The sequence below is a fragment of the Marmota marmota genome, unplaced genomic scaffold (assembly GCF_001458135.2).
Source record: "Marmota marmota marmota unplaced genomic scaffold, marMar, whole genome shotgun sequence".
Lineage (NCBI taxonomy): Eukaryota > Metazoa > Chordata > Mammalia > Rodentia > Sciuridae > Marmota > Marmota marmota.
The window spans coordinates 18,047,312-18,060,011 of NW_025999842.1; the positions used below are offsets into that span (position 1 = coordinate 18,047,312).

The following is a 12,700-nucleotide window of genomic DNA, read 5'->3' on the forward strand; positions in this document are numbered from 1 at the left end:
TAATCTGCTCTAATGCCATCCATTTCCCTGCAAATTCTATGATTTTGTCATTTTTTAATGCAGAGTGATACTCCATTGTGTATAAATGCCACATTTTTTTTATCCATTCGTCTATTGAAGGGCATCCAGGTTGGTTCCACAGTCTTGCTATTGTGAATTGTGCTGCTATGAACATCGATGTAGCAGTGTCCCTGTAGCATGCTCTTTGTAGGTCTTTAGGGAATAGACCAAGAAGGGGAATAGCTGGGTCAAATGGTGGCTCCATTCCCAGCTTTCCAAGAAATCTCCATACTGCTTTCCAAATTGCCTACACCAATTTGCAGTCCCACCAGCAATGTACAAGTGTACCCTTTTCCCCACATCCTCACCAGCACTTGTTGTTGTTTGACTTCATAATGGCTGCCAATCTTACTGGAGTGATATGTCTACCACGCCTGCGGGTCGGTTGCAGGTCTGCCTACCTTGTAGGCGCGGGCGGTGGCCAAAACTACTCTTCTAAATCTCAGCAGGAGTCAATAATGGCTCTGAAAGAGAATAAATTAAATTGAGTATAAATGTGACACGTTAGTATAGAGAGACAAAAAATGGGATAGTATGTATGCTCATATTCTTAAAAATTATATGCACACCCCGTGCACAGAGGCAGCTACATATTTGACCTTCCAATATATATACCTCTCTATCACCCTCAAATGATCTCTTATATATCCAAAAAACCTAACTATTTTCTTTCACTGTGACTTAATTTCATTTGTGTGGACCTACAGCCATCTGAGATGACTGTCAAGGACACATTTGTGTATGATTATTTTTAAACTGAGCTAAAATTCATCTAATATAAAAATAACCATTTTAAAGTAGACAACTCAGTGGCATTTAGTACAGTCACAGTGTTGTACTACCATTCACCTCTATCTTGCTCCAATGTATTTTCATCTTCTCAGAAGAGAATACCATATTTATTGAGCAATCACTACCCACTCTCACTTTTCCTAGATTTTGACAACCACAAATCTGCTTTCTGTCTGTGATTTATATATTCTGGATGTTTTCTATAAATGTGATTAATTCATTTTGTAAACTTTGTGTCTGTTTTTCACTTAGCATAATATTTCCAAGGTTCATCCATACTGTATATGTATTAGTACTTCATTGTTTGTGTGGAAGAATAATTTTCCAGTGTATGGATACACCACATGTGTTTACCTGTTCAGTTGATGGGTGTTGAGGTCCACCTTTTGGCTGTTGTGAATAGGGCCTCTATGAGTATTCATGCAATTGTGTTATATTTGTTTGCATGATTTACAATGTATATGTCCCATTCTGTAAGTTTTCTATTCAGCTGTTAAGTCTTTATTTCTTTTTTCTTCCTTTTTTCTTTTTTTCTTTCTTTCTTTTCTTTTCTTTTCTTTTTTTTTTTTTTTTGTAGTACTGGGGATTGAACCCAGGACCTCGCACATGCCAGGGAAGTAAGTGCTCTACCCCTGAGCCACATACCCAGCCCTCAATTTAGTTTTATGATGGTATTCCTTTATTGAAGAAAGCCTTTAATTTTGAGGAAGTCAAATTTATTTATTTTTTCTTTTGTTAGATTTTTAAAAAAAGTTATATCTTACGAAATCCATGTTCATAAATGTTTACCTTTATTTTTCTTCTAACAGTTTTAGAATTTTACCTATTACCATTAGATATTTAGTTAATTTTGATGTAGTTTTCATATATGCTGTGAAGTAGGGGCTCAGGTTCATTATTTTACATGATTCTATTTTGCCTTTAAGATATTTGACTACAAGTTAGTAATACTGGTCCCAAGCCTTGTGTTCAATGACCTTAAAATATTCTTTTTGTCATTGAGCTAAAGTTCTAGCTCTAAAACTAATTAATTATTTGAATATAAGCTCCCTAAGAAGTCTACATATCCTCAGATTTGTCCCTTTTTAAATGGAAACTGAGGCCACCACAAACATAAAGGAGTTAGTTTTTTCTATAGAAAACCTAACTCAGGATAGGGTGCTTTTTGATGAAATTCTGAAACAAAGTAAAGCTGTATTTAATGGACTTGATTCTCTTGATGATACACTCAGAGTTTATAATACTCAGTGTTGTTCCTTGTCTGCACAAACAGAATCTAGAGATGTTAAATTTTTGTCATTTGGCTTCTAGATGTCCTTGGCAAATGCTCCCCTATGGAATCCAGTTCATCTCCAATCTGTCAGAAGGCATCAAAGATGGTTTTGACTCCTTATGTCCTGGGCCTGTGCAAAAAATGTGAGTACAGTGAAATAATGAGGACAATTTTCCTGTTGTTTTCAAAAGTGATTTTAAATGCTAGATTTAACTATTTCAGAACATAGTTACTTAATGGAATGAACTCACTGTTTCCAGATTGAGGACAGATGGATAAAGTTTGATTAAGATTAGAAAATATCTTTCTTGATATTGTTTAATGTGTGCAGGCTCATAATTTGCCCAGAAATTGTTTTGATAAAAATGACTTTTAGTTAAATATAAGAAATTTAATACATTGAAGAAAAAACAATTCTTTTCCACTGTAGTTATAAAGTAGCTTAACTATTATCAGATTACAGACATACCTTTATTCACATGTGAAAAGTTTTCCTTGCAGACTAGCATTCATTTTATCTATTTTTAAAAACATATTAAGTCAGGTCTCCCCTCTGTTTCTGGGTTACTATTATATCAAAAGGAGATTGGACCTTTGGAAGAATTACTAGTTAAGCTAGTAGTTACATCCATAACTTAGACCTCTTAATGGCCTCAGGAAATTAATTTTGGTATTGTTGAATATAAGGTGAGATCTGTACTATGTAAACATTGTTAAGATGATTATTTCTCGATTTATAGGATGCATTAATTTGGGGAGAAAAAATGATTATTCTCAATAAAGAAAAAGATTTACTATTATGTGTATATGTGTATGCGTGTGTGTGTTTGTGTGTGCGCGCACATGCACATGTGTGCACATGTTTATCTCTAGGGATTCTGACGGTGATATCATAGGTATGTTGGTAAATTTTGAATCAGTTATTGAGATTCCATTGCTCTTTGATCAGTGTTTATTTGATTGAAAACTAGAAAAAGTCCAAAAGACAAATTAGCTAAATTTGGATAAAAGTGTAAATTTTACTAATTCCGTGTGGTTAGATTTTGTTTGAAAATGAAAAATTGCTTCTTTTATTTTTTTTTTCTTCTTTTAACTAAACATATATATTTCACTGAGCATATTAGGCATTCCTGGTCTATGATATAACTTTCTCTGCTTATATATTTATGTGTGTGTGTGTGTGTGTGTGTGTGTGTGTGCGTGTGTTTGGTGCTGGAGTTGAACATATGGCCCCATGCATGCTAGGTCAGTGCTCTACCCATCCCTTCTCCACTTTCAGTCAGTGCAAAGTGGGTTGACACAAAAGCCTCACCATCATCCCGAAATGTTGTCTTGTTCTTTTTTCCTGGGCTGACTCCTTTTTTTTTTTTTCCTGAATTCTCATCTTCTTTTACTGTTTTTCAGTGAAGTTCATTATATAAAAGATTCCTGAGAAGAATAAATAGGAGGTAAATTTTTTGTTATCTTGAATATACCAGAATATCTTTATTCTAGAATTATACTTGATTTATAGTCTAGCTAGCTACTGAATATTAGATTGAAAACAATTTCCCTAAAAAAATTGAAGATTTCTTTTCATTGTATCATGGTTTTAGTGTTTTATCCAGAAACCTGACCTTATTCATATTCCTGTTTCTAAATTTTGGATTCTCCCTTTCATGTTAAAATATTTCTGTACCTGTTGAGTTACTCTTAGTTATTTCTCTACATTTAAGAGTAAGGCCTTAATAATTTGTTGGAAAGTCTTCATAATGAGGTGGATTAACAGGTCAGGTTTATTATAATGTGAGGAAGTGGTAATGTGGCCTTTTAATTGAGAGCACAAACCTCAGGTATACATATGTATTCCCTGGGTCTTTCAGTTTCTTTAAAGGCCTTTTCCACTCTACTTGGAGAGTAGAAGCATAGTGATTGATGTAGGTCTCACTATTCAGTATAGGGATTATTTGCCTTTTATTCTCTCATGTCATGTTACTCAATAAACTGCCTTCTGCTGTATAAACTTACACAGAAAGTAAACCTCTGAACTTTTATTGGAGTCAGGGAAATAATATAGCATTTAAATGTTTTTCCAGAAAAAAATTCAACTAATCTTGATTTATACATACCTTTATCCACCCCCATTTTTAACATTTCACATTCAGAGATACCTGGTATTTTCATATCCTGAGATATTTCAGATTTTTGAAGTAAAACTTCCATCTTCCTGTTGGCCTCTTTTAATTCAAGTTGAGGTTTCAGTTTTATCTGGCTCACTGGACAGGTTACTATTTATTTACCTACATTCTGATATTCAGGAATATGTGGTGTCTTATCTAGTATCTTCTCCACTCCTATTATCTTTATACTCTGGGTTTACAAATTTTAAAGTTCTTAAGTAGGGGGTGGTGGCAGGTTCCTTTAATCCATGGTTCTTGATAATGCTGAGGCAGGAAGCCTGCAAGTCCATTTTGGGCAACATAGTGAGACTCTGTCTCAAATATAATTAAATACAATTACTTCACTGTTAGTTTATTATAGTTTAAAGGATGTTAGTTGATTGTGGTTTTAAAGGATGAGGAACAAATAAATAGAGTCATCCACTGTCTTATGATTAATCAGAAGTTCATAAAATATTTGAAAGCCATATATGGAAAAAATAGCAATACTTCCATAGTGTGACATTAAAACCATTTTTAATATTATCAATCTACTACTACAATATTTGCAAGTGAAAGAGGGCTTAACTGCTCTGAAAGCATGAAAGTCTGCTTTTTCCACCTCTCATACTGTTTTCTCACTCCTAGAGCTAATTCACCTGAAATCTTTACAGAACTTCCTGCCTGAATTCTTCAGTTGTACTTCACATATCCTTCTATCCCTACATTTATTATATTTTCCTCTAGCTCTTTATTTATCTTCTTTCCCACTAGGTCCCAACATCTCGTGGCAAATATTAAATATTATTCATCTTCGTACTTTCTGGCTTAGCATGGTGCTTGTCATATAGCATGGGTTATCCATGCAAGTTTTCTGAAAAATATTCAATGAATGTGTTAATAATTTGCCTAAATTTTCAAGGAACTCTTAACATTCTATACCTAAAGTAATAACTTTCCAGTCTTTTCCTTTTGTCCTTCACTCCATTATCCCTCTTTTTTTATCATTTCCATTCCCAACAAGCAAGATATACTCTTAGTCTTCACTTGAACTACAGGTACAGATTATATTTCAACATGTTTTTATTGTCCACCTAATTTTTAGAATTTAACTAAGCATGTTTAATCATTTGAGGTGGATTTACTTGTCAAAATAATTTTCTCAAGAATGAAGCAATATCATTTTTCATATGTTGTCCATTTACTGGCAATTTTGCCTGTTACTGTTAATATGGATGATATAAAGTAGTGGTCAGGCTTAGACGCAATTTTAATTTAATTAAAGAATTAATTACTACTAATGTGTTATGTGCAGGACATTGACATTGTTTGGAAATAAAAATGAGTAAGGAAAATATCCTGGTATTAATGAATTCACATTATAAGTGAGAAAGTATAATGGTGCCTGTTAGAAGGGTAAAAAAAAATAGTTCTATGATAATTGAAAAGAGGGCCCCTCACAAATGAGGGGAATCAAGAAAGGGCATTTTGCAGGGAAGTAACATTTTATATGTGCTTTGAAGAATGATGAAAAGAAGAAAGAATCCAATGTGAAAGCATAAATAAGTGGAATAAGAAACAGAAAGAAAGAACAAGTGTGTTTGGTAATTATAAGTAACTATTTTATTTGGTCAGAGAATAGAAGATATATAAGGATAAGTGGAAGAAAGTGCTATAAAAAAGTAGGCCAAGGGCTGCGGTTGTGGCTCAGCAGTGGAGTGCTTGCCAAGCACGTGTGAGGCCCTAGGTTCAATCCTCAGCACCACATAAAAATAAGTAAATAAAGGTATTGTGTCCAACTACAACTAAAAAATAAATATTAATAAAAGTAGGCCAAATACATTTTGGAGAGGATAATGAATGTGAGGCTAAGACTTTTTGGCTTAAAAGCCATGAGGGAGATGTTGAAGGTTTTAAGTCAGAAGATAGTAATATTTGAATCAGTATAGGAGAATCTTAGTGAGGCAGATGGATTAGGAGAGGGGAAATAGAAGGAAATACCCTTTATAAAGCAACTTTTAAAACATGGGGACAAATAAATGAATTTCTGAGAAGAGTAAAGACAATAATTGAAAACAACTTTTACATATATATCTATTCATTACTATCTACATTATTATTCACTTGCTTACTTATTCACTGTCTCTCCCTTCCCAGTGGAATACCATTTTCCTGATAATAAAAGTGTCATCTATCTCTTTCATACCTAACCTGAATATCTAGAATACTGCTTGCAATACTGCCGTTACTCAGAAAATGTTTTTGAAGGACTTAAAGACCTGGAGGAGTAAAAGTCGATACAAAAGTAAAGTCAAATAGTCTGTAAACAAGTTAAATGAAATAAATTAAAAGAGACAATAATCTCAATTAGTATAAATGGAGTGAACTTTAAAGACAAAAATGGTCAAAATGGATTTTAAAATTTCAGTTATATGCTATTGGAAGATTCATTCTGAAAATATAAAGATATAGCAAAGGGCGGAGGATATAGCTCAGTGGTAGAGCACTTGCCTTGCATGCACAAAGCCTTGGTTTTAGTCTTACTCTGCAATGCAAAAACCAAAATAAACAACAGACATAACAATGATGAAAGTAGAAGGACATGAACAGTATGGTAGATAAATAATAATCAAAAGATAGGTACTATCACAGTATTAATTTCATGTGGAATAGATCTTTAGCCAACGTGAAATTAAATGGAACATACAAATATACGTATGTATTAGTCAACTTTTCATCACAATCACTGAAAGAGATAACCATAGAAGAGGAAAAGTTTATTTTGGGCTCAAGTTTTCAGAGGTTCAGTCCATGGTTGGTCAGCTTCATTGCTCTGGGCCTGAGTTGAGGCAGAAAAATCATGGCAGAAAGGTGGGAAGCAACTCATGGCAGCCAGGGAGAGAGAGAGAGAGAGAGAGAGAGAGAGAGAGCCAGGGACAAGATATATAATCCCCGATTGATATATAACATACTACTACAGTGACCTGCTTCTTTAAGTCACACCCTACCTGCCTTCAGTTGTCACCCATTTCAGTACTCCTTTTTAAATATTAATTCCTCTAATGGATTAATCTATTGATTTGGTTACAGCTGTCCTACTTTAATCAGTTCAACTTTGAGAGTTTCTGTATTGTCTCACACATGAACTTCTAGGAGACACCTTATATCCAAACTATAATAAAATATATATGCAGATGAAGAAGTTGAATATACCTAATAATATTATTTAAACCATATAAAGATAATGGATAGACAGAACTACATGAAAGACTGACAAATGCACAGCCCACAAGGATTTTTAACACACATTTTTTTCAGTAATTGACAGAAACTTCATCTCATGTGTCTATATAGAATTTATGTAGACATTTCTTTTCAAACATTCATATGATAAGTAGTTAGGCTAAATGGGAAAAATGAGCACATTACAGACTGGAGTCTATAACGTAATAACATAAGCTAAATAACAACAAAAAATGGAAAATTATATGGCTGATATACAGAGGGAATTGGAAATGAAAGTGGGCATTGGGGAGAAGAACAGAGAGGGTGAAGCATCTAGGGCCCAAGTTGAAAAGTGTTTGACTTATGTTCTAAGGTTTGAAATGCAGAAGTAACACATTTAGACTGTGTTAGAAAGATCCTTTTGATGAGAATCTGGAGATAAAGATCGGGTTGAGACAAAGATCAGTTTATCAGTAGTTGAAATATGAGATAATGGAGACCTGACAGACTCAGCAAACATTGAGAGTATTATTTGGTTTTGGTCAATGATATAGACAATGAAATTGTTAATATAGGGTGACTCACTGAGTGGAAAAATATCAGGATGGCTCTCTGGTTTCTCTGATAGGGTGTTGCTATTAACCAAGACAGGATCTATAGCTGGAAGGTACCTTCAAGCAGATAACATGTTACACTTAGGTTTAGAATAATATTTTTCTTAAAAATTACTATTCTAATTTAAAAATGTATTTGTTAATATATTTTTAAAATGCATACCTTTTTATTTTAGTCTTTTCTCCCCTCAGGTAACATGGTATTTCTGATTTATGTATATAGAGATCACCTGCAAAAGAGACCTTTAACTGGAATTGACAAGTCTGAGTTTACATCTTGTATCTTTCTATTGCTGTGTGTCCTTATGTACTAGACTATGATGTTGTGTTTTTGTTAAATAATAATTTAAATAATTTCCTGGGTATAGTAAATTTCTTAACCCAGTCTTTAAAGAACCTTCTTTGAAAAACCATCCCCATTTAGTTGGTCTCTAATATGTATGATCTAGATCAGTATGTTTGTGTTACCTCTACTGGTTCAATGCCATTCCACTAATATTTGATACATGTCAAAAATCTCATTTAGTATTTCAGGTTCTTTTCCTCTTTTCATAATTAACCTTTTAAAAATTGACAATAATCAAATTAACAAAAATTATTTCAAAACAATAATGATGAATGATGATGATAATGAAGATCATAATGATAAAAGTTGAGAAATTCTTATGCCTCGAGTTAGCCATTTAAAATGTAATCCTTACAAGAATATCATATTGCATCTATATTGAAGAAATTGGGGTATGATAAATAGCTTTCTAGAGGTCATATAATAAGTAAAAGATGGGCCTGGAATATAATTCCAGACTTATATTCCAGGCCCATCTTTTACTTAGGGATTCCAATGTTTGCATTTCTATTAATTGTGCAAAAATTTTTAAAATTTTTTTTAGAGAGAGAGAGAGAGAGAGAATTTTTTAATATTTATTTTTTTAGTTTTAGGTGGACACAACATCTTTATTTTATTTTTATGTGGTGCTGAGGATTGAACCCTGAGCCCCACACATGCCAGGCAAGCACGTTACTGCTTGAGCCACATCCCCAGCCCAATTGTGCAAAATTTTGTGAGAAATTTGATCTGGATTTGATCAATAAAAAATACCTATTTACAAAATAGCTTTCTATATTGATAATATGTTTTCTGCCTTGAATTTCTCAGACAATACAGTGTATATCTTGTGAGTCAGACAATGATTGTGCAGCTCATGCACAGTAGGACTTGTGCCTGATGTAGAAGATAAAAACAGCAAAAATTCATTTACAATATCCATCCCCTTTTGGAAAGATACTTTTTTGTCCAGTCTTTTAATCAATATAATCATTTAAAAAGATTTGATAATTGTAGCTTTTTGTATATTTTCACTTTTTTTTAATAAGTGGTAAGTTGTGGCTTACAGCATGCCTTGGAAGTTTTTCTCTAGGAAATATACCACATTCTATGTTAATTCAGCAAACAAATTGAGTTCAGTGAAGATTGTTTTAAAGTGTTATATTAAGTATCATTAAATATTAAGTATTGTTATAATGTTAGTAATTGTGATGTATTTCCTAGGGTACTAGAAGTATATGATGACTTATAATTACCATTAAATAATAGGTTTTCTAATATTGAACTTACTGGATGTCATAGTTATGTTGGGGTTTGTGCCAAACAAGGGTCAGCTTCTGAAAATCCAATTTCATATTTTTAATTTTGTAAAATTAAAAATCATCTGCAAGTTGTCCTTAGCCCTTGCCATATTCTGGGAAAGGGTCCAAAAGTTCTGTCAGATCATATGGTACATTTTTGCTTAGTGTTAATACTAGTAGCAATAATAATAGGAGTTTACTGTGGCTAACTATGTACCATGTGCCAGAAATCGTGTTAAATGATGTACATGTTCTACTTAATCCACAAAACAGCATCTTGTGTTAGGTTCAGTTATTATTCCCATTTTATAAATGAGGAGCATAATCCTCAGAGAAGCTAAATAACTTGCTTAGGGTCATATAGTATGTGCCAGAACAGAGATTTGATCATATGTTTTGCTCAAGTGTGTTCAGAGGCTCTGTAAATGGAATTTGCAGTTTCAGAGAGTAGTGGAGGCACACAGAATGGCCATTTTATTCTGTGTCCTGACACTTGGGTCATCATTCATGACAGCTTGATGCATACTTACTGATTCCAAGTGTCAGTTGAGAATAGCTGATGCAATGGCCCCATAGCATTCACATTTGTTGGAAAATTCCATGTTGATCTTAAAAAAAAAAAAAATACACTCGCTTAAGCTTCCGAGGTTGGCTTTTTCGGTCATGGTGCATAATTTTGAGAGTTGGGGTGTTGGCATGCCTGAGGTGTGAAGATGATGATGTACTTCCTGTAGGCATGAAGAAACTCAGAAATAAAGGAAGGCCACTGAACTGTCATTTGTTGATCTTCCTACTCAGGCTTTTAAAAAAGAAACTAAGGTCAATTAACTGGGAAGCTTAACCTCTCTTAGCTTGTCTCTTTTTGCATAGGCTTTTAGCCTTTTAAATAAATCATTTTTCTCTTTTCTCCCTCCCAGCCCCCTATCCATTTTGAACACGTTCTTGGATTTCTCATGCTGGGCCTAAGGAGCAGACTGCTTATATTCAAGAATGATTTGGAGGGGATAAAGTGTGCAAGATTTTGAATTCTTGCCATAAGTCCCTGGCAGACAGCCAGGCAGCCTCAGAGGAATAAGGCTAATGAAGGGAGGGTAAAGAAGATCCGGGAGTGCGGCTGGTAATGCAGCATTCATTTAATTGGGAGCAGGTACCGGTGCAAACTTCTCCATTTTAATTGGAAAAAGGGAAGGGGATTGTTAAGGAAGAAGGAAAAAAGAATGCATAAAGTTTTCAAGCCGAGGAGCCAAAGGCAGCCCTGTCTATGCCAGAGAAAGAACTCAATTTAGGGCAATTTGCTCTGCAAGCTGGGCTGCAGCCTCCCCTGGGAATAGGGATGAGGAAGAAAATGAAACCAAAAGAGAACTTGATAAAATCACCTAGCACAGACAATCTCAGTAGAATAGGTTTTACTGAGTTAAATCTGCCCCAATCAATATGATTCTTTTCATATAAGTTACAAATAAAAAGCCACAAGATTACAATAAAAATCGAGACTGGAGCGCTGCTGATGTTGCACCTGGGAGTCTTAAGAACTTGTTATGGAATATATGTTTTTGCAACTGTAATGTTTGTTTTTCTTTTCACCCTGGTCATGCGAATCAAGTCTTTTCTTTCCTGCTCTATCCGTGCAGTTTTATATATTGTTTTTTAAAAATCAACAGAGGTGACCCTTTCTACTTAATTTTTCTTGCCCTAGAGGTTGGGGGTCCGTAGTTTTTATTGGTTTTGTTTTGTTTTGAAGTGTGTTGAATCTAACATTGGACTGATATCTAATGCTAATGATATATAAAGAAATTCCTTCCTATTGTATTTTTTTTGTGACATAAGGCTTCATAAATCTATGCATAAAATAATAAAAGAAAGGCAAGATTTTGTGTAAAAAGAGAAAACTGTTTTCTGATGCATATATGAAAATATTAAAGTAAAAATCTTATGATTACATATTTATTAATCATCAGTTCTAAAAAACTCCAAATAATATTTCACTGTGTTGTAGAAATAGGGGTTTTGAGCAGCTGATGGTTTTAATGTAATAACTTTAATTTTGATCCTTAATGATTAAGAAGGCAAAAATCCAAGCAAAACATTTTAGTCTTTCTTCCATTGCAGTTGACTAATCGAAGAAGATCTTGGGAGAGTAGAATCTTTATTCTAGTATGTGAAATTACATTTTTAAAAATAAATATAAATGGCTTATTGAGATTTCAGATTTCCTTGAAATTTTGTTTTGTTAAATTTTATTTTGTTTTATTAAATTTCTTTAAGATATTGCATTATGGAGAATGGAAAAAAAATAAAAGACTATGGTGCCTCATTGAGATAGTAGAATCCGTTTTCAGTCTGGTTAGTAATATATTTATTGTTGATATTACCTGAAAGAGGATTTGAATGTGAACAGTTTATCTCTGATAATTTTGCTTGTGAGTTGGGAAATATTTTGCTGTTAAAAAAAAACTATGGCTTGCTTCTTTTATTTTATATCATTACTAGAAATTTATAATTAGAACTGAAAAAAAAAAGAAAAAAGAAAAAGACTGAACAGAGGAAAATGGGTAACATCTCAAAATGTGCTACAGTCAACACCCAAAATATTCCATATCTTTTTCTTAATACATGTTGGATAAATGAACCAATTGACCCAACAAAAATATTTATAGAGGACTTTTCTGTACTAACTCTGTGGGACATGTAAAGATGGAAGCAACACAGAACCAGTCAGGAAGCAACTTTCTAAATGAGAAAGCCAGACAAAAATACAAAGGACGAACAAAATTAGATGACAGAAGGCAGATGTTTCCAAACAATATGTATATATCATGAAGTTTCACACCATACTTTTAAAATGTTGTAGTGTTAATATCTGAATACCTCAATATGAACAACCTATTTCAGATTTGGGGAGGAGTCAGTAGATCCAGATTTCTTTGTTGAAGTCTGAGAGGTGTTTATGGAACTAATGCACTTGACCTGCC

The 12,700-nt window shown here is 33.5% G+C and overlaps 1 long non-coding RNA gene across 1 annotated transcript in view; it reads left to right on the top strand.

The window, feature by feature from the left end:
- LOC125619139 overlaps positions 1-12,700 on the top strand; it is a 298,706-nt gene that overhangs the window by 82,399 nt on the left and 203,607 nt on the right. Inside the window, exon 2 of the long non-coding RNA XR_007350661.1 lies at positions 2,164-2,268. This is a non-coding gene — a long non-coding RNA (uncharacterized LOC125619139). The remainder of the gene's footprint in view (positions 1-2,163; positions 2,269-12,700) is intronic.